Source organism: Syngnathus typhle, linkage group LG3 (genome assembly GCF_033458585.1).
Source record: "Syngnathus typhle isolate RoL2023-S1 ecotype Sweden linkage group LG3, RoL_Styp_1.0, whole genome shotgun sequence".
NCBI classification, from domain to species: Eukaryota; Metazoa; Chordata; class Actinopteri; order Syngnathiformes; family Syngnathidae; genus Syngnathus; species Syngnathus typhle.
In genome coordinates this window covers 2,125,133-2,153,036 of record NC_083740.1, presented here as the reverse complement: position 1 = coordinate 2,153,036, position 27,904 = coordinate 2,125,133, and the positions used below count along the sequence as shown (strand labels likewise).

At 43.4% G+C, this 27,904-nt stretch overlaps 1 long non-coding RNA gene across 1 annotated transcript; it reads right to left on the bottom strand.

Moving 5' to 3' along the window:
• Positions 1-20,546: 20,546 nt before the first annotated feature.
• Positions 20,547-27,509, bottom strand: LOC133151180 (uncharacterized). Its single transcript, XR_009713867.1, has 3 exons — positions 27,451-27,509; positions 25,379-25,433; positions 20,547-20,700 (listed from the first exon to the last, which is right to left on the bottom strand). It is a non-coding gene; the product is annotated as an uncharacterized LOC133151180 (long non-coding RNA).
• Between the last annotated feature and the right edge of the window lie 395 nt (positions 27,510-27,904).

Sequence of the window (27,904 nt, the reverse complement as noted above, 5' to 3'; positions counted from 1 at the left end):
GTTATGGCCTAATTAAACTCAGACCTCTTTCATGTGATTCATGAGGCTGCATGGTCATCGAGGGAAAAGCATTTTCTCAAGAGGGAGGTGTTTTTTTTTTTTTTTTTTTTACTCTATGTTTTTTCCCTCCTGTTTTACAACCTGTACATGCGTGCTCCGGCCTCTCGGCAGGAGACAAAAGGCTGCCAAGGTCAGCAAGGCCCAGCTTGACAATGAAGGACACATTATTGATCAAACCGTGTGGAGCTACAGCTGTAAAGAAAAAACAAGAGTGCAGGGGTGGAGGGAGGGAGGGAGGGTTGGGTGGGGAGGGGGGGGGGTATACAGGAAGATGTAGGCATTGACTAATGTGGACACACATAGAAATGCATTGCGCAGTCCTGAGAGCCATAATGGCGCCTGGTGATAGTGTGAGGCAAATATTTACCCACTGGAGCTATAGCCGAGTGTGACCCCGCGGTGAACCTTTCTAATTAAAAACATTGCACACACGTGACATGACATCATGTGCAGGGGGAAAAAAAGAAAAGAAAAGGAAAAGACAAGCAAACAGATGCTCTCCCACTCGGGTGTGCGGAATTATACCGTATATGCATACATTATTTTTTTTTGTCTTTAGCTGTATTATACATCTTGCTCTGATTTGGTGATTTCGAACGGTTATTAAATGGCAATTCCACACATACTTTGATACGAGGAATCCGATTTGAATGCGGAACGATTCGCTTTGGTTCCATTTAGTGGTATTCTAATCGTAGAAGGTACGAAGGCTCAGTTGGTATAATGCAATTATGAGTTTCTGGCTGAAAGCAGAGCATTTTTCAATATGGATTAACTTGCCAGTCCAGTGAATGTGGCATGTATAAAAAACGATTCTATCATTCAAATCCGTTTTCATTACACCCGTACTGGTTATGTGTTAGCGGATTGGGGCTGAGCCGAGCAGCAAATAGCAAAAACCGGTGTCATGTTAAAAAAAAATTTAACACCTGCCTACCTAGCGACTTCTGGTTGTTTTAATCAAACGTGAGCATGATTATGTTTGTACTGGAAGTCATTAGATTGGCATCCTATGTTTTTTTTTAGCACAAATATGATTGATGGAGGCGAAAGGACAAAGGCGACTGGTGTTAGGTGGCCACTTTGGAATTGTGTGAGGGGAATGCAATGCTGGGAGCACCACCATCTGTCTAAACCGCAGCACTACACCAATGGATTTGTATGCTATGTGACTCAACCGCTACTACAAAGCTTGAAGTCTGTTGCTAACCAAAACAGCAGCGGCCACTAAAGTATCTAAGAGCCATTTCCTTCCACGTCTTCTTTCTACATTTCTAATTAAAATCATTCCAACTTCAAATTGTTATCTCATTCAAGACATCTATCATGTTACTACTTCGCTATTCGTTAGCATATGTACTGCTAGCCTAGCATATCAGCTCGTCGTTACAGATCATAAACCCATCAAATGCTTGCGTTTGTTGCGATTCGAATTGCGTGCGAGGGCCGGAGCGGGTTCTTTATTTAGCCGGAAGGACGGTCGACCTTCAGCAAAAATGCAACCTTTGCCCTTCTTAACGCGGGGAGGGAGTTCGGCCCGCCGCGCGTGCCAGCTTCCCCTGTGCCGCCTTGGCCATGCTAGCGGAGACGGGATGCAGATGGCGAGGGTCGGAGGGTGCGTGACCGGCAGGCGGCCTTCGGGGGGCCCGAGAACAAACAATATCCGTACCCTCGCTGCGCCGTCATATGTTGTTGGTTAGTTAGCACGAGCCAGCGCGAGACAAACAGGCAGGAGAACAACTGTTCCGTAGGATATTGTACCAAAACAATTATTTTGTTTGAGGAAAATCGGATCAACAGGAGCTAGCTTGTCCTGATTGTATTGTACAACAGGATTGTTATAATGCTACCAAATAGCACGGAATCAATGTTTAAAATAGTGGCTTCTTTTTTTTTCTCCTTGCTAATGGCTGTTCGTGCTCTCATCCAGGTTGGCCTGCAATCTGTGTTTGAAACGCAAACTAAGCCAGCACTCAAGCAATTAGCCTCCATTACTCTGCCACCTCAATTGCCAATTTGTCTGCGGTGCGAGGTAATCCACGGCTTGTCTGGCAAGCGCCCAAAACTTTAATATGTTTGTACGGTGGGGGGAAAACGAAGGGGGGAAAAAAAAGAATAATTCGTTGCGGCTTTCTCGCCAAGATAGACGGCGCAAGCTGCTGCTGTGTCATCGTGCATGAAATGTTGAGGAAGTCTTATAGTATCAACACAGCCACCACACGTTTTGTTACATTTGTAACATTAAAGTCGGTACTGTACAAAACAGCGGATGAGTCACAAGGTCGGGACTGGAGATTTATGACTGCATGCAAATGCAATTTGGATATGAGACAGTTTGTGTGTGCGCGTGCGTGACATCACATTTTATGAACATGTGTGTGGCAATATATTCCGATGCAAGCATTCTGTAAGCCAGCTGCTATTTACTTATTTATTTCATTAATGACGGATCATTTATTTATTTATGTATTTATTTATCTATCTAGCTGTCATTATTTTAGAAATATTTAAAATAATTAAAAATAATAGAATAAAATCATTTTGAAAGAAGATATTTATTTTTGGGCAAATAAATGTATATTATGTGCCTGTACTTTTTTTTTTGGTCAAACCTTTTTGGAGTGCTTGAATCTCTATTTTCAGCACCAACCCTATTGCGCCATCTAGCGGCTAATATTGGCATGGCACCAGCCGCTTCCCTTCCACAAATTCACTGAGGTCTCTTGAATCCTCCTGGCAATTGACCTCGATTTTCCACCTTTTTTTACACTGTCACCAAACAGTAAAGAGCCACCGGGAGATGCCAAATTGCTGTCAACTTCTCCCCACGCCTATTTGCTGACACAACCACCCCCCCAAAATAATAATATTAATAATAATAATAAAGATAATGACAAAAAGTGGGTCCCTTTTTCATGAGAAATCTCGTTTGAAGCCACTCGGAAATGAAAAATTTAAAAGACCTGGCTGCTTCAATGCCTCTGCCATGAATAATTAAGAAATACGCATTCCCGGATAATGGAGAAGTGGGACTTTCAAACGCGAGGATGTCAATTCATTGAGGAGGCACATATTTATCTGCGTGTGTGCGCTGCGTGCACTGTGTGTGTGTTTGGTTGGTTGGTTGTCTGGAGACTAGACTGTAAAACGGTCAGCTCCAGTTTGTCTCAGTGATAAACTTATTATAGAGGACAAAAACGCAAGAGCAGTTTAAAAAAGTAATAAATCAAAATGAGTTACTCAACTGCAGCCGTGGGTGGGCATCTAAGATGGAGGGATTCATCTGTTTATGTTTTGGGTTATTGTTCGGCATTTGCAAATTTTTAACGGGGGTACACCTATTCATCAAAAAACTCATCTGAATGCTCTTTTTATACTCAGGCCAAAACGATTGGGTTGGTGCTGCTGTTTTGGTTAGCGACAGAGTTCAAAAAGGGCTCCAGTAATTGGCTTTTTGCACAAGGGTCCAATCGTAGCTATAAGCGCCACATGGTTGCTGCGTAAACGATGAAGATGTAGCGCATCACCAAGCGCCGTCCCCTCCCGCGCGCTCTAGCGGGTCACATAAAAATCCTCTTTAAGGATGAGTTCTGGCCCGCCGCCTCGTTGGCTTCATTCGCCTCCCCGCTTTGCTCGCAGCCCGCCCCTTCCTCATCCCTCCCTTGAATCACGAGTCCTCCTTTAACACGTCTCAGCTCCTCCACTGTAAAGTCCGCCGACAGCTTTACGAGCATTGAGTGCGTGCGTGCGTGCGTCCTGGGCTGAAGAGAAGTGAAAGCTCAGGGCTGTTAAATCAGGACAATGTGCTTTTTGTGTCACTACACTGATGCTCTGACCACATTCTTCTACTGTGTCCTTGTTCCCTCTCTATTTTGCCTGCTTAAGTGTCCCCTATCTATCTCACCTTCCCCTCCTCCTCCCTCTGTCCTTCTCACAGTCACTACCGCATCCCAAAATAAACGGCAGCCTCCCAAGTGCACGGTCAAGGCCAGGCGAGTTGGCGGCCCTACTGGTAATATTTGCTCTTTAGCCCCCCCTGGCTCTCAATTTATTGAATTCTTTCGAGCGCGAACGAACGGCGTGCAGTGCAGTGCAGCGCCACTAGGGGTCAGGCTGACACCAAATATAATCAAATACCACAGCGCTTCACTTTGTACTGTGACAGAGAAGAGCCCCATTAAAGATCAGGATATTGTCAAATTTAATCTAAAGATAAAGAAAGCAATAATATAATAGCTTTGAGGATTTAATTAATAATAATTTAATAATATTTTTATATTAAAAATAATCATAGACTTTTTTATACAATGCAAGACATTAAACATTTGTATTTTTTTCCAAATCTATTTTTGCCTTGTTTATCTTAAATTTTTCCCACTTGAATGCTTATAAAAAGGGGTTTCCGCAAACTTTACAAAAAATCCCTATTTACTATTGATTTTATTTATATTGGTTATTTGTTTCCTCAGATAGTTTACTTCGAAACTCAAGCTGTGACCTACTTATTCAAAATATTGATGTTGTTTAAACCGCATACACACTGGACATTTTACATGACATTTAAGTTTTAACCATATCAGAAAAACACAAATAATATCAAGACAAAAAGTCCAATTATTCATATATAGGTCATCTTTTCACCTATCGGGGGGGGGGCCATGTCAGGGTTCCTTGTGCTCCGTGTATGGCCCACGGGCCGCAGGTTGCCCTCCCCTGCTAGTGACACCTTCCAATGCACTAACAAAGCCCCTTTGTGGTTCACACACAAGATGGTCCCTTCCCCTCTACTTTTCACTGGCAGCCGGCTAACGGTGTTGTTGCTTAATGGCCGTGCAGGTAGATCGGCCCCTCTGGGCAAAAACACATTAACCTATATGGAGGGCGTGAATTTGTGATGGTGTTATTAGCGGAACACTTGGAGCACCTCCAGCTTGTATGCTCAGCGACGCGTGTGAAGGATCTTTGCACGATCCGTCGGCCTTTTTTCTGGCAAACGGAGCCGGGGTTCAACTTCATTTTTACGAGGGGGGGGGGGGGGAAGCAATTAAGATGATGCCATCCAACAACTCCATCCAATTAGCCAATTAAGGCTAATTACAGTTTGAGCGTTTGGCACTTCCCATAATGAGCCATTTATCACAAGGATTATTCTGCAGAGGACACCCAGACACAAGAAAAAAGGAAGCGGCAAACTCCCACCTCGACGTCCTCTAAATGCCTTCTTGAAATTAGCCGAGCAAGGGGGCGGAGCCTGGGGCGAGCGTGGACATTGCCCAAAGAAAAGTGGAACCAAACAAGTTGAATTGTGATTGACAATTGACAAAAATGTAGATTGTTTTTCTGATTTTTCTTGATTTTTTCTAAAGTTTAGATTCACATTCTTAGATTTTCTTTTTTCGGTAACAAATATGTCGCTCACGTCAAGCACAAACCTTTCACCTCCATAATCGTCACTTTTCAGCAGAGCCCCAAAATGCCATGTTTGTTCCAAAACTGACTTTTGGACCAAAATGATGTCCCAAAAAATATAGGATGACATTTCTGTTGGCATTTTAACTCGAATATTTATGCATTTGAACTTTTCGACTTTTGGATCCCATTTTTGCTGAAAATTGCAGGTCAGAATTCCAAGCCGTTCCACCTTTGGACCAGATACTACATCACAGTTGCAAATTGTTCAACTTTTGGACTGTAGAAAGTCAGAGTGGCAAACATGGGGTCACCAGCAACTCAACTCACAGCACCCCGATTGTACTTTGGCACACAAACTACCTGGAGTCCTCCAGTTTCACCGGTGTAAGTGAATTTCCGTCACCGTGTGCATTATTCAAGCGGCGGGAATTATTTATCCGACGTTCATTATTTATATTTAGACAAGTTAGCTTGTCCGCGGGGAGCAGGTCTCATTTTCAGGCTGCTATTTTGTAAACAGCCAGTCACACGGGCGACAGTTCCTCTGATTTAAAGAGACAGGCCTACTTACGCAGAGTGATGCCTACCTTGAATTCAAATGGAAAGCCCATCAATTTTTCATCGTCCTCTTCCGTGCGACGTTTGCGTCGTCGTGCTGTGCGCGCTGCGCTCTCTTTTGCATCCCCCCCCCATAATCTGGACAATGGGGGACGGGGAGATGAGCTGGAAAGGCCACAAGTGAGGGAGGGGCAAAATGTTTACATTTCTCAGAATATGAAAAGTTACTTAAAAATTAAACCGATGCCATTTTATTTGATTCAAACCTTAGTAACACTTGATTTAAACTGTCTGAACTTCTTTTAGAAATCAGGAACTTTTGGAAGACTTTTACATGTGGTTGTTGTTTTGAGGGGGGACAAGGTTTTTAAAATGTTTCTGAAAATTCAACAGTTAGAATTCTAAGATTTTCAAATTTTGGGCCCTGACCTTGGCAGAAGAAAATGTAATCATTTATATCAAGGAAGATTTGTGCAAAAAAACAAAAACACAATTCCGACTGAAATTTTCATAATAATTTGGTCCAAAAGTAGAAAACCTAAAAATTGGTCTAAATGAATAAATAAATTGACAAACTGAAAAAAAACATTCTGACCAAATTTCCATGTAAATATACATATTAAAAAACAGACAAACTTATGACATTTTGATTTTTTTGGGTCACATGGACATACATTTTCTTTCCAAAGTTTCACCCTCATCCAAAAAAAGTAGGAAATATAACATTAAAATTTCTTAAAAAACGACCCCCCTCAAGATTAACCTCAAAGGGTAGTTTTAAAAAGTTCTCATGGACCAAGTGGAGGTTGCATGTTGGTCCACATTGCAGCTAAGCGGCGGACTAGAAAGACGGGCCGCATGGTCGGACCAGACAAGCGTGCGTGTGTTTGCTCGCCGAACAAAATGGCTTTTCAAAGAGAATAACGTAGAACAACATCTTGTCAGCTTTGAGACGCGCTTCTATATTTCTTTTCGGGTTGGCATTAATTTTGAAAGGGGGCGTTTTTTTTCCCCACTCTTTTTTTTTTAGAGGAGGCAAAAAAAAAAAAAAGGCAAACGTCTCCAAAAAAGAAAAGCACGGAAGACACGAAGCGGCGCGAGTGTCAAAATGGCGGTGAAGAATTGATGAGGACAGAGCGCGTCTTTGGGCGTCTGAGAGGACAAGCGCCGCTCAAAAAGGAAAAAGAAGTTCCACGCAGATAAATTTTAATGCCCCCCTCGCCCGACTCTTGACAATTCTTTGTCACCCTTCTTCCCTCTTTTCTTTGTCTTCTTCTGCAATGACATCCAAACAGTCACATGTGGCGTGTACACACGGAGAAGAAAGATGATGGAGGAAGACTTGGGCGGGGGGTCGGGGGTCTTTATAAAAGATTCATCACAAATGTCTCTAATCCACGACTGCATTGTCAAGAAGATGTTATAAAGCACACATTGTAAATGGATTCTTCCTTCACTGACTAAAGTCGTTTCAGTGCAGACACGGGAGGGGGTGGGGGGTAACCGGGACAATTGAGGGGGGCAGGGGGCAGAAGACGAGAGCGAGCAGATGAGCAGCACTCAGCGTCGGGACGGATTCCGCATTATATGACGTCCCGTCCCCAAGCGCATTCCTGCTAATGTACGAGCTGGCCTTGCTCCCGCTTGGCGAGGTGGGGCAGTGCCCCCTTCCCACTCCGGAAAGTAGATTGTTAGCGAGAAATTCAAAGTTGTTTGACTTTTGGACTAAATTGTGGCTCAAGTTTGTACTCTGAGTTCTAAAATTTAGGCCGGAATTTTACTTTGGTTTTTTTTTTGTTCAAATTCTGAAAATCTTTGATGAAAATCCTAAATTTGGACTTGCCTATGTCATAAAAAAACAAGCAAACACTTCATGCTTTGGATGATTTATAACAAACTCAAAGTGTGGTTGTTCCCACAGAGCCAAGCGGTGGCTTTGACATCTTCGCGGCCCGCTTGGAAAGCTGAGACCTTTCGGCGCCGCTCGCCCATTTATTGGCCACCGCGGGCAACGGCAGGTAAAACAATATGGATGCTTGATAATGTTAGCTTTGGCTGCGGGCACCCGGCCATCAATATCACACATCCTCTGCTGGAGGACACCAAATTTGAGCAGCAAGGTCCGCGGCGCCTTTCATCTCGCATCAAAATCAGGCGCCGTCGTCCCGCAGCGACGTGACACAAAGCCTCTCGTGCTTTTAGTGGCACTTTGGAAGATAAGACCTCAGCGGAGCAAAGAATAATCACGCCTTTCTACTCTCTACTCGATCGCATTCCATATCACGTATGATTTATTCATTCCTTCGTGGGAGAGATGTGGAAAAAAAGAAGTCACAGCAAAGGTGGTCCCCCCCCCCCCCACCAATAGGTAATGAACTGGAACGAAAATACAAGTATGAAAACACTTGATTGACAAAAGCATTACTTCAAAATCATATTTAAAATGAAGGCAAATTTAAATCGATAATACATGAAACAAATCGGACCTAAAATTTCAACAAATTTGGAATTCCTTGCAACTCTGAACTAAACTTTAAAAAAAACTTTGGTCAAACAATAAAACTGGGAATTAGGATCTAAAATTTGGCAACTGCGAATTCCAACCTGAAAATCTAAACCGACAAAAAATATAAACTAAAATCTTAACTCAACTTGGGTCCTAAAGTCAAACAACTCAGAATTGAATTTGATCCAAAAGTAAAACAACTTTTGGGTAACAACCTAAAATGTGACTTTCTGTAACCGTGACAAAAAGTGAAAATGCACTTTCATATCCACATCGTTGTTTGACTCCTCACCAAACAGGATTTTTGATTTGAAGAACTGCCACAGATCTACAAAGTTTTACAAAAGCATCTTTTTTCACCATTTCTCTATGACTTGTAACTCTTTTCGTGTCCACGCAAGAACCACTTAAGAGCGCCGATCTCCGCCACCCTTTCCTCACATCTGTGCCCGCATCTGCGTCCCCAACTGGTGCAATTAAAAACACATGAACTCGGCGCAAGTTAGTTTACGGCGAGGATAATGCAGTTTGTGTGTCACCGTCGATCCGGGGCGCGACGCCCAAACTTTCAAAGCGCGTATGAATAATTGGAGAGGAGCGCTAAAAAAAAAAAAGGGGGACGAGAGGTTGTCGGCGGGGCTGCGTCGAAGACGAAAAGGAGAAGTGTATGTGAGAAAATGACATTGTTATTCATGCGAGTCTTTGTCACATGTCGAGAGGCGGCGATGCGTTCCCCCAAGGCGGGCTTTGACACGCTGACGTTCAAACAAAGTCAACAACTGTTTTACTCTGATGCTCACTTTCAGTCTTGCTGGAGGCGAGGTTTGCCTGCCTGCCTGCCGTACATTTGCCTGGAACTTGAACATCTCCTGCCAGCAGAGCGACTTTGCGGTACTTACAGTACATGAAAGGAGCAGGACCTCCGGGGAGAGGGTGTTTAACGTTGGAGGCGTTCCTCATTGCGGCTTTACGCATTTAATGGTGTCAATAACGTGGAGGGTTGAGTTCACGCCGCTAAGGTTAGCTGATGTTCACTGAGAAAAGTTTACCCGACAACAAGCGCCATTAGGAACAAACATGAGGGTCGAAATTGAAAATGTTCTTCAAGATTAAAAGTTATTGTTTTGAAGAGAGTCAAATAGTTTTTAAAAAAAGAGAATCTGGTCCAATAGGAGCGCAAGCTACACATTAAAAAGGACACAATAAATAACACGTAGCTGCAAAATGAACCCATTTTCCTTATTTTTCACTTTCAAATGCAAATTGGCTGCTGCTTCATTAGAACGCGTGGCAAAATTTCATTAGACACATTGATTTTCGGGCGGCAGGCCCCGTGGGCGCAAAGGTTTGTCTCCGTGCTAACTAACGTAAGTCGCGGCTTGGGGCTAGCGCTATGCGAGCGCTATTTGGCACATCTGGAGAGGTAACATTTACATAAGCTTCTCTTTGTAAACGGGAACCTTCATTAGCATCGTGGCGCTTTGAACTGGAGAGAAGGCCGCGAGAGAGGCGCTACGGCGAATTAGCGAGCCGCGCTACCGTTTTCTCGCATCCTGTTTACGACGAGGGTTCCGGGAAGGCGGTGGAGTTTCACCAGTAAAGCAGATACTGATTTTCAATATATTTTTTACATTTGTTTTTCAATATATATTTTTTCAACAGCTTTCAAGAAATTAAAGCGATAGCGACCTAGCTTTTATGATAACAGACTAGCTGGCTTGACAGCGAGCTGATATAAGTAAACTAGATTGTTGGCTAAGTTGAAGCTAGTAAGTTAGAAATTAGAAAGAGAAATATCACATTCGGTAGATAGATAGCAATGTGGGTTTCACCTACAACCAGTAAACACGTTTCACCTGAGGTCATCCCACCAGTCAAGTTGAATTATTCAACACTTTATGCATGATAAGGCACAAAATCACATTTCCCTCCTTCAGTACGGTCGCTTCATTTCTGCTTTTATCTCCATCTCACCAGTGATCGTTTCTCACGTCAAAAGGTCACGACCCGAAGCGTTGGAAATTCAGGCCTGAATCTCGCTCTGAAAAATTGACAGATTGGAAAAAGAAGTGAAAGGTTTTCTTTTGGGGATGCTTGCACTCAGTGCATGTGTGTTTGTTGCTTAACGCAGTCTGCTTTACATTTTTAAAAAGCAACACACACACAAGACACATGGTGAGTAAATTATTGAAATTTTCTTGTCTAAAACCTGTCTAGCTCTTGTAAACAAGTGTAATTCGGTGCACGGTGAGCGCAAATACCGCATGTCCGTGTGTAATTTAGACATCATTTATTTATCCGGCCGCCTCCTGATGGGCTGACAGAGGTGAGAGATGCAGTGCGGGACTTGTAATTCTAATTTAGGAAGAATATCTATTTTTTTTTTTTTCCTGAAAATCTGCAGTATAAAGAGACCAAAGCTTAATGTTTCACTGTATTTCAGATTTTTTTTTCTTTCTATTGGAGCATGTACCAAATTCAAACATGGAACACGTTGGGTAAGGGACAGGCAGAACGACTATATCGAACCTCTTGTCAAAATGTCGACCTCAGGATCAAAACGTCCGGGAAAAACCCGAGCTGTTGTTTTAAATCGGATGCTACGCGACCCTTTCTTACCCAGCCCCAAGCGGAACGATGACAAGCGACCGTCCGATTTCCTCCTTCGTCTCCCCTAAAAAACCTCCGGACTCACCCCCCCACCGGCTTCACATATGATTAAGGGTCAAGCGTGCCACCTCATCTCCAGGCACTCATTAAAAAAAAAAAAAGTGGGGTGGGTTGGACAGAGGGGTGTGATCGGCGACAGGGAAGAGAAAGCGAGGCCGGGACGTCTACCCTGGCACACGGGCGCTAATGAAAGCCATGAATCACCGTGTGCTCTTTTTTTAAAAGAACATATTAGCGGCATCATTAACTCTGCACAAAGGCCAATAGACAGGTCGCCCCACCAGCAGGCTCCCTGCCCCACCCACTCGGAGCGTTCTTTGCCTTTCATATCCCCTGGAGCCACCCCTCATTAGGGGGACCAGTTTGACTGTGTCCCCCCGGATGGATTTGACTGAGATCTAAGGCATTAGCGCCATGCGCGACATGTTTAATTATATCTATGGAAACGTTAGCAAAAAAAAATAAAAACAAAACAAAATAGACAGCTAAAGGTATTGGGAACTGTAGTTAGCGCAAAAGAGAAGTAGCTAGTTAGCCAGAGAGCGCAAAATGGCTAAGTTGAAGGGCAGCTACAGACAAACATAGCAAAGAGAACAGCTTAGCTAATGAGCTAGCAACTAAAAGCTAACACAAACTGTCCCAACACGTTTGATTATCGTGCAAGTCACTTTTGCAGGGAAACGGTCAGAGCTAGCTATTTGATTTCTCGAAACCCATTTTGGCCGCCACGCTCCCGTTAACCTGCCACTTCCTGTTTGCACCAAAACAAGCCCCCCCTTTCCCCCTGCAGACGCCCTACAGCGCCTGCCTGTGGTGAGTCTTCAGGGGCAGTGACCTTTTCACACAGCCTCAGGACAAAGTGGCTCGCCCTGGAGCGACAACCACCACTTTTTACACCCACCCCCTTTCCCAAATCCAAGTCAACCTCAGCTACTTCAGGACCTGTTGTTATCGCCCCCCCCCCCTTCCAACGTACATTGGGGAGCAGACCCGGGCCTCATTAGGAGCACCATGATGAAACGAGCTGAAAGTCCTGAGCGCTGACTTGAATCACAGCAGCATGAACCGGCAGGGCTCATCTCATCGGCATTAAATCATAGATAACCTTTCTCCCCGCTATCTTCTAACCATCGACCCCCAATCGTCTCATTTTTCCAACCCCTTATTCCCCGCTTCCTTCTGCTGCGCCTATTACCGCTACGCCGCACAATTGTTACTCTTACCGCTCGGCTGGCATCAAAGTTTAACGCCGACAACTCGGCGCAGTTCTCGGTCGCATTGCGTGGAGTTGGGATTGTCTGAGATTTTCATCATGCGGTGCGATTCCATTTCTTATTCTTCACTTTCCCGCCAAGTAACACGCAACTTTCACGCTAATAAAGGAGCCATATTGTTGCTGCCCCGTGAAATTCACGTACAGGGGAGCGAAACAAAATGGAATAAAAAAAAAAAAAGTTAAAATGAAAATCAAACTTACCACAATGACAAGTCAAAACTATTATACCTGTTTGTCCGCAATCCTGACAAGGTTGTGTGACTGTTTCACTACTCTGGCTCATACAATTATTTTGGGGGCAAATAATTCATTAGGTCCCTCAAAGAAAAATCAACATTCTGTAAATAGATTTGTCCTGCTCAGCAATATAAATAATTAGTAAAAAAAAAAAAAAAAAGATTCTATATATTTATGCCATTATTATTCTGCATTTTAAGTGTCTTTTTCTTTCTTCCCCCAGTCCTCCTTTGGCTTCTTTAATGTCGCTGCACTTTTTCTTTTGCGGGTCGATTATCATATACCCGCTCTTCCATCTTAGGGCTTATTAACCTTTTTGTTGGAATATCTGGAGCATAAAGGGCTCATTAAACATTTAAACACACACTCACCAGTATGAAAAATTAAGAAAGCCAAAGTTTTATTAACCTGTCGTCATACTACCAATAATAATAATCTGCTCCTGTGTCTTTTTTTTTTTTTTTGCACATTAAAGGATTTGCGCTGCATAATAAAGTATCTCGTCTTGCACTGATTAACTCCGCTTTAATATAACATTAGGTTTTCCCCCTTAAACTGGCTTTGTCGTAGAATTATGCTTTTAATACAAGGTGCAAACTTAGCAATGCGCGTTGCCCGCGGAAATACAGATTTCTAATTATCAGCCGCAGCTGCACCAATTTTTACGAATAGATTAAGAACGGCAGCCGTCTTGACCCCTGCATAGGTGCGGTTGATCCACGACACTCTGGCATTCCAAAAGCGCCTTTCAATAATTTAAAGGTATAGTCGGTATAACGCTCGCGGTCGTTACGCCTCGCTGCTCGCTGATGACATTTTTAGACTTTTGGGCACTTAAACGTGTCGCTGCCGTCTAAAGAAAATCAACCCCCCCCTCCTATTCCGTTCCCGCTCGCTCTGATGGCATATCAAACCAGAGAGGTGTCGCTTTGATTTTTTGGGGCGCTTAGCGTGCCGAGCAGACTGGGAAGGAAGGATGGATACCTGCGGGCGTGTACACCTGCGTGATATGCTTGTTGGGGGTGGGGAAGCATATGGATGGCTGGGATGGGATGGAGGACTGGGATGGAACAAAAGTTTTGAAGAAATGTTTTAGGATTAGGGTTTAGTTAGGGATTATTATTCTCAGGGACTGCCATAACAAATATGTAAAGTAATTATCAGTCAAGTCAGAAAAATAAAAACTAAGCTCTATAAATACGGCAAAGTATGCAAAGTTATGCTGATCTAGTGTGGATACAAATATTGGCACCAAAATAATAATAAAAAAATAAAATAAAATCCTATATTTTAAATTGCATGCAAATATTTCAATTGGGGCTTTAAATTGCAAATAAATTAATACATAATACAATATAAAAAGCAGATCGAGAAATCCATTAAAGGACCATTTATGACATGATTTTTTTTCACATTCATATAAAATAATTTTCATTTTAACCGAATATCATCACGTGAACAATTGAATAGCCATCCACGATGCTCCAGCCAACTCCTCAAATCAGACATTTCCATTTTCCCAACTAAAAGCAGAGTGCAAAATAAAGCCCAAGAAATGGCCGTCCGGCGGGACGTGTGGGCAAAGCCGAATGTCATTCTCCTTTAAGTCATCTTCCGCCATGAGGCTGCGTTGAAAGCCCCCCCACCGTCCCAAGTGCGGCATACAGTATAGCTTGCTTCCTTAATTAACACTCACTCTGTGGTGTAGCGTTGCAATAGCCAATAAATATTTCAGGCCCCCCACGCCCCCGCCATTTTGAATAGGTCTTTAATCGAGACATTCCCGTCGACCGCTCGAGCATGAAAAATGCACCAGCCACTTAAAAGCAATGGCCGGTCGCAAGGAGACACTCCGACACCCCCTCAAGACCCGCCGCCGTCACTCAGTCTCAGATGATGAGGAACTGCGTTTTCATCACACGCGTCCAGCTGGCGAGATTATCCTAAAATGGTTTGATGGTGAAACATTAACTCCCTTTAAATCTCGCGCCCACCCGGCATTTTTCAAAACGGAACGCCGGGTTAATAATTCAAGCCGGGCACATTCGCCTCCGAAGCCGTATTAATCGTCGTGGCGACCCGACGCTCCTTTTGACGTATTTCAACTGTTATCTTGGGGACGAGCTCATTACCCACAGACAGAGACAAGATGGGCAAATGTGAGCGGGGTCTTAATGGAAAAAAAAAGAAATTAGCCCGGACACCCAAATTGCTTTAAAATTAAAGTCAAAATATTCAATGGCAGAAAATTTTACTGTATCTCCATGCGGCAAATGATAGCATGTTTAATACTAGCGGCTAATGTTAGCGGTAAACCGGACTTTACTCTGTATCTTTTCACCTTTGAAATGTGTATAGGAAATATTTAAAAGTTGAGAGTGACATCTAGGAACGTCTTGATTTGTTTTGACGTCGGCTTTGTTGAAATAAGGTGAACACTCGTGTCTTCTTTGTCGCTCACATTCTTTTTTTTAAAGGCAAGTCAATGTCTCTCACGCTCTACTTTGACCTCCTAAGTCATGTTTGACTTACTGTCAGCTTTAATATTGAAGCGTCTACGCATGCAGGCCTCGTCACATGCTTTAAACATGTCATGTCGCTGTAAACTTGCTTGTATGTCGCGACACCTCCTCCTCAGCATTCTGGACTCATCAAAGAGACCAGCAAGCTATAAAACAAAAAAAGAGGCAATAAAGCAAGCCTTGTTGTTGAAATATAAATAAACCTTCGACATCCCTTAATGAGCGTTGCCTCTTCAGCCTTTTCGCAATCACATCTGGTCCAACGCGTGCGACCCTGCATTAAGGCCTCCCCCCCAAGGTCCGCGACGCACGTCCCCCTTTTGTCTCTAATGGAGTAGTCGACTGCGACGACGACAACAAACGGCGACGAGAGTGATAAGACGGGGAGAAGTGAAAGTGATGTGGGTGGGAGGGGGCGACGGGGGGAGTCGGTGGCTGAGACAACAACTGACATCTCAGGGAATTTCACGGCGCCGGCTAATCCAATGTGATCGGCGGAAGATTTTAATATTTGAATAGGCCAGCAGAGGCACCAGAAGTTGCTAATTAAATTATAACTCATGCTTGAAAAGCAAAAGTGCATGTGTTGTGGGAGCCTGAATTATTCACGCCCGCCCTATATCTCGTCTTTCTGTTAACCTGCAGACAAATGGCACTTGCGACGGGGGCTTTTTAGATCTCTCGTTCCCTCTATTTATGTATAGGGTGTGTGTGGTGGCAGTGTCAGATACAAGAGCAAGGCGGCCTTGTTAAAGGTGGGGCTCAACCATCAGGGCCCAAATCCAAACAGACTGGCCCCTTGATTGAACAAGCTAGGAATTAATGCCGTGCGCTTAATTGATTCCCTATTGCGCAGCAGTGTTATAAAAGTAATTACAGTAACTACAGTAGTGTAGGGGATTACTTATTAAAAGGTGCCATCTCGGTAATATTACTTAAAGATCACAAAAGAATTATGAAAAAAGGAGAAAGAAAAATGCAAATGATACATAAATAGATTGTTCACTAATTGTGATGATCCAGACAGATGAATTATAGTTTTCTAGATTCATAAAAAGTTGAATATGTCAATAAAACATCATCTCTTGTATAACTGATAAATCCGAAATGTGTTATTTTATCATTTCGTTATGAAAGTAAAAGGCCTAACTGACGATATTTTAAATGTCTCTTAACTTTCAATAGTTATTTGTTAAGATTTTAACCAAGTTGAATGCCTGTAAAAAAAAAAATGTAATCATGTAGTGTACTATGTTGTCAATGGAAACAATCCCAAAAATTATCTTGATCTTTTCTCCTATTATTGGGTCTTTTTCCAGTGGCTATTGTGCCATTACAGTCATTTTAATAAATCCCATAAACATGTCATATTTATCGTATATTAATTTTGCGAATCCCTCAACCCAACATTGCCACATTATAAATAACATGACACGAGTCCGTTTCTTAATAAGGTGTCAGTAAAAATACATTCCAGCGCACTACATCATCCTCCTCCTCACCTGCTTATTAAATCTCCAAAAAGTATCAGAAAAAAAAAGTTTATTAATGAATATGCCCTTGAAGGATGTATGAGACGCTCACAATATCTACGAGAAGTGTGAAATATTAAGCGCGGCCGGCATTCATATTAATGGCAAGATTACACATACGTCGGAGGGATTCAATTAGAAGCGGGAGCCGCCATCGATGGCGTGTTCGTGTCAAGCATATAAATGTACTTATGGCTCCGGGTTACAAGATTTCCATTCATTATTTCATAGATATTTATATATATTTTGTCCTCGGCCAGGTATGTTCGCTTTGGGCTACTCGGCCCCGGCGGCGTTATTCCCGAAAAAAAAAAAAAAAAGGAATTACATTTTTGATGGGAACTAATTAGACGGACCCTGAAAATCCTCCAGACTGTTGCGTCTTCCTGAGCCTATCACTTATTGAGGGGTGCTGGCTGTTCTTCCCGGGCCGCCGCCAGTGTGCTACGCAACAGTGGTAAATAAAGACAGAAAAAGTTTGGAATGGCTGTTTGGTTGCAGTCTCTTGAAGCAACGAGTCACGTATGACCTCAAACTTTGCAAAAATATAACAGGAGGCAGGAAAAAGTCAGGAATTGAACAGGAAGTCGGCCATTTTAGTTTGGAGGAGGCCTGTTGAGGGCAAATTAAAAAAGAAAGGGAAGGGGGAAATTTAGAATAAAAAACAACTTTCTGTTTTACAGATGGAGCTGAAATTGTGTGGCCATGTCTATCTTAAAAAATTAAGACCAATTAAGTGGGCCATTTTGGTTTATTGGTGGAAACCTTTACCAAAAAGGGGCTTTGAAATGTAGAATTTTTTTTTTTTTCTTCTTAAATTTTACAATTCATGGCTCTCCGGCTTGATAGCTGACATGGAAAAACATTTTATGTTAGCACCCTTCTCAATTTATTTGTCCGATTTTGATGAATCCTTTTTTTTTTAGACATTGATCAAGTCTGACTGATGTCTGGATTAAGAGTCAAACTTGAGAATGTTTTTTTGAAAACTTTTGAGGACACGGGAACAAAAGACTTTTGGGTTCTATTGTCGTATCCGAGCAGCCTTTAGCCTTTGTCTCCTCAAATAGAAAATCTGCCCTCCATCGCCTCGGGCACGACAGAAACAAATAAACGTACTCAAATAATCGCCTTTAAGTTTGTAATTGTTGTGATCATAAAGCAACAACTTCTCAAGGAGCTGGCGCCGTTCTTGATTAAAGGCGGCGAGCTACTTGGGTGACAAGGAGGCATGATTAATTGATGGCAAACAGTGGAATTTGTGCGTGTTGCTTTGAATAATGTTCAAAAAGCGGCGGGCTGTAATAAAAGCGCGGCAAGAAATTCCAGCTCATTAACATTTCATGGCTAAATTCTCTTTCATATGAAAGAGCCAATATAGGCTGTCACAATCCATCAGGTGTCCAGAGAAAGTGAGATGACACGCTGAAAGGATGGGGAATATGTCAACGGCGGCGCTCTTTCCACTTGTCACTTTGCCCGTGTTTGCCTTTAAGCCGACGCTGTTAGGGAATGTGGCGGCTTTCAAACACTTGGTGGGGCGGAGGAAAATAAAAAAAATCAAAAATAAAAAAAGTGCTTTTGCCATCTTTGGCTGACAGGAGCCGCGGGAGGCGCGCAAAGTCGACATCGCTTGTGATTTCTTTTCCGTCAGCTGCTCGTTAACATTCGCCATCGGAGAATCGTCCCGAAACGAGACAATCGGCCGACAATCGTGCCTAAACCGAAAAAAGCGACCAGAATTTGCCAAACTGCCACAAAACGACGATATCTTGTGGCGAGCACTTTGGCTCAAAGTTTATAAAAGAAACATTTGCGCTAAGTGAGAACGAAAAGTACATCGCAGGTGCTTCGTTTCCTGACAGACTTGTGGATTTATGTTTTTGTTTTCAGCAATGTCCAATGCGACTTTTTTTTTTGCAAACTTTCGAAGATTATGTAATTCCCGATGAGAATCAATGACGCAATCACACGGGCGTTATAATTTAACGAGAGAGCTCGGTCAGCAGAGAGGCCGAAGCGGAACGAGAAGGCTCCATTACGACACTAATGGCAGCGCGCGGCTCTCTAATGGCGCTCGGACGGAGTAGAAAGGAGAAAACAACGTAATCTTCGAAAATGCTGACCCCGGAAATGAGCCGCTTTGTCATTTTCGACTGTTTGCACCTGCTCGGAGTTCCCGCGGAGGCTATTCCGGTGGACCTCAATGCAGAACCGCTTTGGCTACGACCCAAAAAATGGCAACGCCGACCCCATGGAGTCTGTTTCTGACCGCTTTGGCAGAATTTGTAGAGCGCCTTTGTTGCTGATCTTGCTACGTTACTACACCAAACCCGAAACGACCAGCCCCCCCCCCCCCCCGAAAGTTGTTGTAACCTTGTCGCTAACATGCTGTGACCCATTGCCTCTATCACACCCCTCCAGCCATTACCTGTGTCACGCTGCGGCCGTGGGGGAATAGCTTGCATTAGTAGGGGGAAAAAGTGTGTAGTAGGTGTGATATGGATGGTCCTCACTTTTAGAACAGTAGGGGGCCGGTAAAGCCACACGAGGGTGATTGGGCAACGGACAATCCAAATATTGGCTTTTCATCGTGAGGGAGTTATTATTGCATTCACCTCATCAACGTTATGACAGTGAAACACATTTTCTTCCGGTCAGATAACTCAACCTCATGGTGGCGTCAAAGCACTATCTTTACATTCATAACTTTGATTTGACCACAAATACAGCAAAAAAAAAAAAATGGGATGAAAGACAGATCCTTCCATTGCAAACACACGTCGGTTGACTGGATTTGAAAATACGATACCGATCTTTCTGTTTGAACGCTACGGAGAAAAACAATAAATATGCGCAACATCACGCCGGCCTCCGCCAGATAGCGGCACGCTGATTAAGAGCGACTCGTACCTCATCAAGCCTCCTCTCTCCTGAGACGAGAGGGCCTCATTACGACAGACAACAATGACACCGTGACTCTCGCGCTAATGGAGTCGCAAAAGTTGCGTCGCCGCCCCGGACCGAGAGCTCGCGCGAGCGTGAAAGCCGACGCGATGGCAATGCCTCGTGGGCAAGTATTATTCTGACTGTATATCATTAGCGGGAGTGCGTTTTCTAATTAGCGACGGGGCGGAATAATGAATACGGCTCCATTAATCAAAAGGTAATATATGTAAAAGTAGTGTTTCGTGGCCTCGGGGAGGAAAGTGAAAGGTAGGAAAGAGAAGAAGGGGGGGGGGGGGGGGGGGGTGAAAACAGCAACGGTGACGAGAACATTGCTTTTAATATCCATTTACACGTATTCTTTTTTTCTATTGACGCTCTTCGGGGGCCAAGCGCGGTAGAAATTTACAAGGCCTTGTGTGCTTTCTCTTCAGATTACGCCACAAATTGTCATTGTTGTGTATTGTGTGTGAATTCCCTCGCTTGGACGTCCCGGAAGGTCCTTAGCGGTCCAAGTCCGGGTTTTTAATTATCCACAGGCTATTCATAAGATGAGGTCCCCGGCGATGTGATCATTAATTAACAGCATTGTGTTGCCTTGCCTGTGACTTCATCATTGGTGAAAGAGCACATTGGCTCCACATTTCGGGAGTTTTTCTTTTTTATTCAACGGAGAAAGAGTTTTAAATTGATAGTAAAATAGCTCCACTTAACTAATTATTATCATTATTATTTTAATTTTAAAAAAAATCAATTTAATTTAAGACATTTATTCCTTACAAAGTCATAATAATTGAATTTGATGAGATGGAATTTCTTACTTGCGGTAGATGCAGAGGAGGCTTCACAAAAACATCTAAGTGATTTCCCGGCCTTGGAAGAAGCCTCTTTTCAAACATTTGCACCTCGCGGCCGAAAGTGAGCCCAGCCGTCTCTTCGTGACAGTGGCGGCTTTTCGCCGCATCCTCGGATATAAATAATCTGCAAATGCATAAATGTGTAAAAGGGCAAGATGGGGAGTCAATCCCTTTTGAAATATACATTCGTTTTTCGCAAAAAAAAAAGACAGCTGGGGGAACACAGAAGTCAACTTGGATCACCTCAAGCGACGCGACACGGTTTGTTAGCGTTTCAAATGTATCAACACCTCCCTGACTGTAAAAACGTGACATTGTGTCATTTTATGACATAATTTTCTTCAAATGGGGCCTCCGCTTCAAATGTCCGCTTGGAGAAATAAAGGCCTCGCATTGCATAAACAACACACAGCTGGGTGGCCATTTTTCATTCCGAACAACCTTGCTAATTAGCTAACGCGCTAACTAGCCAACTATCTACAGGACTGGAGCAACCAGTTTAAACTCAGATTGAAATGTTTAGCGTGGCGTTGAAGAAGAAGAAGGGCTGAAGCAACAGACAAAAGAATAAACTTTTGCTGGATAATTCTGAAACTGCTAAAATTGGGTGTTAACACAAGGAAGAAGTCAGTATTACAAAATACGCACCAAACTTTATTCTTTGTAGTTTTTAGTTAATTAGTTCGGAAGTAGCGGATTTTCCAGTTTAAGTTAGTAGTTTGCAGGGTTACAATTCAACTAAACATAACGTGAAATGAAAATGTTTGCAGAACTGTTTCTCGTGTTAGTATGTATTATATGTTAGATTAATCATAATTATGAATAATGTCACTAAGTTTAATGAAGCTGCAAATTAGGAGTTTCACTTTTTGACTTCAACTGCTGACATGTTCCACAAATTGTCTTTTTTTTTGAGAGGCACCTGTAAACGCCCAAACCCCTTTTCAGCGCACGGTCGGAACAAAAATCCCCCAAATTTAGCCCTCCCCATCACCACCAGATGGCGCTTTTGGCCTTCACATGGCGCTCATGCAAAGCGGCGTTGCCATGAATGAAGTGATCAGGTATCAGGCCCATATGGGAAGATCCGGCGTGATGTTCCCGCACTCCTCGAGGTCCATTATTCATAAGGATGCCTCGCGGATGCTAATGAATTCTTTCTGCAATTATTAGCATTCTGTCAAATATTTAGCATTATAGTTTATTCATCCGACACGCTGTAGCCATTCGCTGTCGCGCGTGAATTATGCATACGTCTGCTTTAATCCAGCGTGCGCGTTGACACCGGCAAACTCTCCAGTCAAAATACATCGCATCCTTGTTAGCTGTTTGAATGTAAAGCATTTGTTTTTCTGGAGTATCGGGTTGCGCGCGGAGAGCAAGGCTCAAGGAAGCGCCACTTCATGGGGCCCCGATTCCCAGTGGTGGCGATCTGGACACCGACTTCATTACTTGTACACGATAGAACCAGTGATATACAAATATTGTACTTTGTTACTATAATGCTAAGGTCAAAATTGACAGCGATAAAAAGATTCTAAATATCTATCCATTTTTTGAATCACTTATCATTGCTAAGGTCGCATATTGTCGGATTCTCTCTCTCTTATGTGTATACTCTCTCTCTCCCTCTTGTGTGTACTGTATATACTCTCTTTCTCTCTCTCTTTCTTTCTGGCTCTGTTTCTCTGTCTCTCTCTCTCAAAGGTTGGAAATTAATTGAATTTATGATAAGCGATATCATAAGTATAGGTTGTGAGTAGTTCTGCAATGTCTGTGCAAAATGCCAGAGTTGCTACGCAAACAAATGGAATGTCGCGAGCCCACGGCTGCAGCCCTTCACGCTCCCGCGCTCATTGCTAGGCCACCCCGAGGGAGCCGTGTCCTTCACGGGACTTCCACCTTGAGCTGCCCTGTTAGCGCCTTTTGCTACCTGCCTTGACGAGCATTGGAAACAGGAAAAAGGCACAAGGCAGGAGTCGCTAACTCAAATGACGCATGCTTGCCCTCGAGAGGAAAGCAAACGTGTTTTCAGGAACATTTCAACGGAGTGGAAATTTGGCGATTATTACTTTTTTTCTCCAATTTTAAAATGTTTCATAAAAAACGTAATCGTACAAATAAAATGCTTCTGTGCGCCCGAGCATCAACTGAGCAAACAGTTGTGTTGCTTGCAGAGGCTCAGAGCAGTCTGCCCTCACTCTACCTCCCGAGAGGAGGTCACGGCTCACGTGGCCGACACCAAGGACCACCACAGAGGAGTGCTAATCACGACAATAATGAAGCTGGATCGCGAGTCCTCGTAGGCTTCATCTGCGCGTGCTAGCTACCGTCGTGCATTTCGCCTGTTGTTCCAGATTAGCTCGGAGCCGTACCCCGGAGTCCACCTCGGAGAGTGTCAAAAAGCAAACGAGCGCTAGCCTGGCTTGGCTAGCCCTTAATGAGCAGACGTTAGCGTAAACACACAACAACGCTGTGGGGAAACAGGGAGGGTCAGGTCAGGGAAGTGATGTTAGCGGTAGGGTAGCTAGCAGACCGGAGCTGGGGGTTCCTGATTAGTGCGCATAAATAATGCAACGGACGACACTGGCGGGAGGAGGCGATTGGATGGGTGCGGTGGCGGGGTCGTAGCTTTTACGTCAATTAAAAAGAAAACCTGAGCATGACTACTTTGTGTTCATAAACCAAAGGTTTGACAACCCTGGGAAATGGATGTTTGGCCTTTCCGGCATTTGCTATGCCTTCATTATGTTTCTTAGCATTGTTAATGAAGACTAATTCGCTAATCTGAATGTATGACGGTATTTTGTGTTTGTAATCCAAGTTGAAGCAACTTTTGTCAACTCCGCTTCTTACCTCACATCTTTTGATTGATTACGCAAAGACTCTCAAAACTGTCAAATGCAAAGACATAGATGAAAATGTACTTTGCCCCTATAGCCTCTAGCATTAGCCTCACCTGTCCACTCCGAGAGGACACGACAGCGCCTCATTGGCTATTAACCCTTGCGTGGCTGCAGGCCGCCGTCACAAACGGGGATGCCGGTCTGCTTGAGAGACAGGGTTCAAAGGTCAAACCCATTACAGAGAATTGAGAGACTCTCTGTTTTTGCTGGGAGGACATGTCAAATGTTGCTATGGAAACACGGACTATGAACTCTGGCCTCTGTGAACTTCAGTCGAGACTGGTGGACTAAAGTAGAGCGAGACACGGATTGGTTGTAGGAGCACTCAATCAATTTGGACAAGAGTATTTAATGTGGGAGGAGGACAACATGGGCAGTCAGTTGTCACCATAATGCAGAGTTCAGATTGCCTAGCCGAGCTTTCTTTCTTCTGCTTTGAGGACCACCTGCTCAAGATTTTGTCTAGCAAAAGCTAATTTGCCAGATTTCTGAACACATTTCCAACAAACTTCAATATGGAAGAAGAGCAAACTGTGATATTTGTGACAAATCCAAATTCAAATCAATTTTTAAATCCACTGCACAGGTCTGCGCCCTCAAGCTAGAGAGTGCTAGAGGGCCCGGACCTCCGCCGAGGCCAAAATGTCACTTAAGTCTATTTTTTTATTTTTTTTTAAACAGACAAATGAATAAATAAAAACAGGTGACTCTCTTGAGTGGTGTTGTCCAACTATAGATTTGTTTACACAAGCTCCATACATGTCAATGTGACCATTCCAAAATATATGAATTTTTGTCCCATGCATTTTCTCCAAGAGGAGACAAAGGGCAAACAGGAAAGAAAGTGAAACTATAACCTGGGCTGGATGACCCGTTTGCGAATTTGAAGGCACAGTTTATGGACAAAGCAACCAAAGATGAAACAACACCAGCAATTGCCAACCAAAAGCCGATACAGCCTTTTCCCTGCGTGGGCACACGCAACGACAGCCGAGAGTCAAGTCCAGATGAGGGCATGCATCTGTAACCGAGAGCGAATCCATATTACATGTGTAGCGCTCTGTCTGTCTGGGTCCCGGCCATCAATTATGAATAGAAATATACAGCCTGCACAAAGCAGAGGCCCTGGTGTCAGGCCGCTTGTAAAGGATTTCATAAAAGGGGCGACAGACACGAGTTTTTGTCATTCACATGCAAGCCAGGTGACTTAAGAGACAACCGCCGAAGGTTTTTCCCCATTCCGTACACGATCCATGCCCGGGGAAACTTTCTGTTGCTTTTATACTAACTGCTCCCCTGTTGTGTCCGGCTTAAATCGGACACCGACGTATACTACATGGACACAAGTGGTGGGACTGTGGGAATGATGTTCTGTATTTGAATGACATTCATTTAAAGTCACAACAAACAGTGGGGAAGAATTTAGAGTGGCATCCCTCAGGGAAGTTCAATAGAGCCATTTGTTTTCATTTGTTTAGATTTATTAATAATAATAATAATACAGTGCAAGGCTGTTAATCTGCATAAACGGAAACAAAAATGACTCCATTTTGTAGGCGTTGCCAGAAGGTGGTTGGAAAATTCACATTTTGTCCCATTTTACTTTACATACTGGACTTCTTACCTTTCCTGAAACTTTTGTCAATATAGTTTCGTTTGCATACATGATTTTGCACGATGACGGCTCAAACATCCATCCAAAGTAACAACAATGGAACGGCAATCATATTAGAAAGGCGTTCCTCAGGGAACTGCACTAGATCCATTTATTTTCTAAAAAGACGCAGCTCCTCCTTTAAAATATAGTACGACGATCACTATCAACACGCTTGAGGGTCTTGCAGCGGTTTCACAAATGTTGTACTGGGGAAAAAAAAAATAAAAGCAGGTACCAACCTTGTACAAACACCACGTTTTCTCCAATTTTCAATGAAGTTCAATCAGATGGCGGCTGCAATGACAAGACAACAAAATCCAGTTTTAGTCAAATAACAAACACTTTACCTGGTTGTTTCATTTCACACTTGGTGGGTGGAGGGCCACTCCAAGACACCAACTATTTATATACTAGCCATTAAAAAGTCAACTATTCATGCTGCCTATGCCGCGTATTGTGCCATTTTGTTCCGACGAAACAACAACAGCATCGAACGAGCTTTGTAGACGAGTCATTAATCAAAACAGTGAACCTCCCGGATGCTCGGCAAGAAAAATAAAACACCCCAAAAATTAAACAAAACACTCCACCTTTGAGAGTGTTTATGTACAAAACACTCACGTAGAGTAACATGGCGCTTGTCGCCGGCGAAAAACAAATTTGCAATTCTCCTTGTCTTATTCCCAAAGCGCCCCGGTGTACGACACCAGGGGCCCCCGCCGGAGCCAGAACAAACAGCGGCTAAGATGTTTAAAAAGCCCTCTGCTGTCTTAACATACCTGTGCTGCTGAATACCAATAGACTGCTCTTACGTTAAGAGGATGAGCAAAAGGGGAGGGGGGGGGGGGGTGACAAGCAGCTAGCGAGTGGAACGCTAACTCCTCCGGGTTTCCTCAAGGGCAAAAATGCGCTTAAATGAAAAAAAAAAAGTCTTTGTGTGGCGGTGTATAAAAAAAAAAAAAAAGTGTGTGTGTGCGCACTGTGATAACTGGCAAGGCCCCACAAGTGAGACGTATCCCACTGATTTCGAAAAGGTCACTGTCATTATTGTTGCCTGGCAACCAGCCATGGGAAGCCATCGAGGTACAGTAACTTTGTGTGTGTGCGTGCGTGTGTGTGAATTGTGATTAAACATTTGGGAAATTTGGGTTTAATGGGGTTAGGCTAAACCTCAACATTTTCAAAGCAGCAATTCAGAGATAATACGGACATTTGTTATCAGAAGAACAATTACGCGGCGAGTTTGAAGACATCTCTGATGCTAATTAGACGATATTGATATGGTCAAATTAATTTCAATTTTTTTTTTGGTCCAGGTCTGTTTCATGTCTTTGTTTTTTATTTAATTATTCTGTTTACAAACCAGGAAAGTGGTACGGCCCAACCAGCACAATGTGATTTTGACACTTGTGACCCCCAAGAATTGAGCAAAAATGGTACGATCCAGTCACCAGGATGTAAACACAAGGTAAACCCAGATTTGCCAAGCCGACGCCCCCGAGAGGAGGTGCAGTGCGGCGTTAAAGCCGCACCTCGCCGTGTACACAAGCGCGTTGATGTCTGAGTCATGTCCTATTTGTGGAGCGTGATGGATTTCCCCCCCTCGCTAGCCCGCCTCAGCTCAGCGGGGAGAAGGCCGGGGCCTGATAAGGTGATTTATCTGCCGCCTTTCTGCTGGCCGTAATGGATGACACAACCACCTGAACGCTGAAACTTCATCATCTCACCCATTACACACCTGCACCCCCCCCACCTCCGCCTTGCTCCCGCAGAGAGAGAAATGAAACACACATATAAGGAAAAACAACACACCAACTTTTTTCCCCTTAACATAAAAATGAATCAGAAATTATCATGAATTGATGCCTCTGCAATATATAAAATATAGATTTTATATATATAAAATTGAAATATATAGATTTTATATTTCCCCCAAATCATCATCAATGATAGGACAGAAAAATTGCTGTCAGGTGCGTGAACATGTCAAATGAAAACATTTTACGCTCAATTTGAAATAAATGAATTGAATATTGAATCGTATTTTTTAATTTCATTATTTTTATTGTACTGGATTTTATTGGATTGATTAACTTATCATTCAAAATCAAATCCAATACAAGTGTATCCATAGCTGTTTATGATTTTCTTTTTCTTTTACAGCGCAGAGAGGGTATCAATTAACCTCGCCGCTGTGCTTCAACGCCTCGGGCCGTCGCCAATGTTTTAACGGGGGAGTGATTGAAGAAGGCGGGAGCAAGGGGAGGAGGGGGGGAGGCGATCAATATCAGATCAAAGTGCGATAGCTCACCTCGCTGCGGAGAGAGACACTCTTGTTTACCGGCCATTGTCAAGAGGAGTTATCATCCTAAATAAAGGATACAAATGATCATACATCAGAGCCGTGGCGTCTTGACTTTTCTTTTCTGTCTTTGACTCTAGTGGAAAAATGTCACCATTTCTGTTGCGGGCACGAGAAAGGTAACAACGGCGATGGTGTTAGGAGAATTACGTGGAAAATGACACAAGTTCTCCACTGATGGGAGCATTACAATAATTATTATCAATTCATTTAGCTTTGATGGTCCAGGAGAAGAACATCTGGACAGGCCGTCTCGGCTGTCCTTCTGTGTGCCAAAGGAAACATCTGGCTGAGTGACATTGACCCATGACACCAAGCTCTCCCACATCCTCCGAGCTGTAAAAAGCATGTCTGGAACACGGGCGAGTGGGTGGGTGGGGAGGGTGAAGTGGAAGAGAGGATG